Here is a 1,553-nt window from a genome sequence, read left to right on the forward strand (position 1 = left end):
TGCTCTTGGATGACAACTTACTCTAGCTCAGTAAGGCACGGTCTCTCAAAGCAGGGACTTCAGTTGTTCTGTAAGCATCTGAACCAACTCTTTTACACACTATCATCCAGGCTTAAATTCCAATGAATTATACTGACACCCCAAATTCTTTATCAAGTCCATTCCTATGGCTTCAAATAAAAATTTATACGTTAAGGAATCCTAGCAGTATAAATCCAGCCCAGATCTCTCTCCTGAACTCCATGTCTACTTAATCCATCTCCACCTAAATATCCTAGAGTTATTTTATGTTTCTTTAGTGCTGCTGAAATTCACCATGTCCAAGTTAATTTTGCCTGCCTTTTCCCCAGTTAACCTACTCTTCAACTATCCAATTGCTAAAATAATACATTAGGGTGTCACCCTTGATTTTCACCTCTCCCAAGCCCATATCCAATCAATAATTACCATTTCTGTTGAATGTCACATTCCAAATATCTCCTAACTGTGTCTTTGAAGCTCTACTTCCACTACCAGTGTGGACTAATTTTAATTTTCAGAGTCTGATACTCTCTTTCACCTCTAGTCTTTCACATAACAAAGCTGTTCCCTCTGACTAGAACACTATCCTCCGATCCACTGTTGTTTGCTATTGTTTAAATGTTAAGTAATGTTCCACTTTTCACTACTCTTTGTGACCCCATGGACTGTAGCCCACCAGATCCCCATGTCCATGAGATTTCCCAGGCAAGAATAATGTAGTGGGTTGCCATTTCCTTTCCAAGGGTTCTTCCCAACCCAGGGATCAAACCTGGATCTCCTGCATTGGCAGGCAGATTCTTTACCACTGAGCCACCAGGGAAGTTCCATGAGACTAGGTACTAAGCTTCAGTTCCCTCATCTGTAAGATGGAGTGATGCTATCGATGTCTCTCGTGTTTCTGTGAAGTGTCTTATTCAGAAATTGCAAACCAAGTTCCTTGTGTTTCAGAAGTCTGCAGAGATAGCCCATGAACCCTTCCCTACCATGAGAAACTTATTTTCTCCCATAAGATTTTAAATCCCCTGAGAACACAGAATGTGCACAAAAATCCTTTTGTATCCTCAGTGTATCTTGAGTGGGGTGATACATTTAATACATCACCTACATTTCCAGAACATTCCTTCTAGTACTTAACCTCACACTTAGACACCGCTGTTCACAGTCCTCCTTAACATACTGATTCTTGAAAAATCATGATAAGCACTCCCTTGCTGTTTCCCCTTTCATTCTCTCTTACTCTTTTTGGCTTTGTAGGGCTTCCCTGGTGGCTTAGATGGTAAAGCATCTGCCTACAATGCGGGAGACCCAGGTTCAATCCCTGGGTAGGGAAGATCTCCTGGAGAAGGAAACAGCAACCCACTCCAGTATTCTTGCCTGGGAAATCCCATGGACAGAGAAGCCTCTTAGTCTACAGTCCACAGGGTTGCGAAGAGTTGGACATGACTGAGCAACTTCACTTTCACTTTCCTAGAAAAAAACCCAGACCTCTAAATAATCCATTAGCCCCATCCAAATCCTAAACTCTTTTTGTC

At 41.9% G+C, this 1,553-nt stretch overlaps 1 non-coding gene across 1 annotated transcript; it reads left to right on the forward strand.

Moving 5' to 3' along the window:
* Window positions 1-1,279: 1,279 nt before the first annotated feature.
* TRNAC-ACA (transfer RNA cysteine (anticodon ACA)) lies at window positions 1,280-1,351 on the forward strand. The gene has a single exon. It is a non-coding gene; the product is annotated as a tRNA-Cys (tRNA).
* The last annotated feature ends 202 nt before the right edge of the window (window positions 1,352-1,553 follow it).

Source organism: Bos javanicus, chromosome 7 (assembly GCF_032452875.1).
Source record: "Bos javanicus breed banteng chromosome 7, ARS-OSU_banteng_1.0, whole genome shotgun sequence".
Lineage (NCBI taxonomy): Eukaryota > Metazoa > Chordata > Mammalia > Artiodactyla > Bovidae > Bos > Bos javanicus.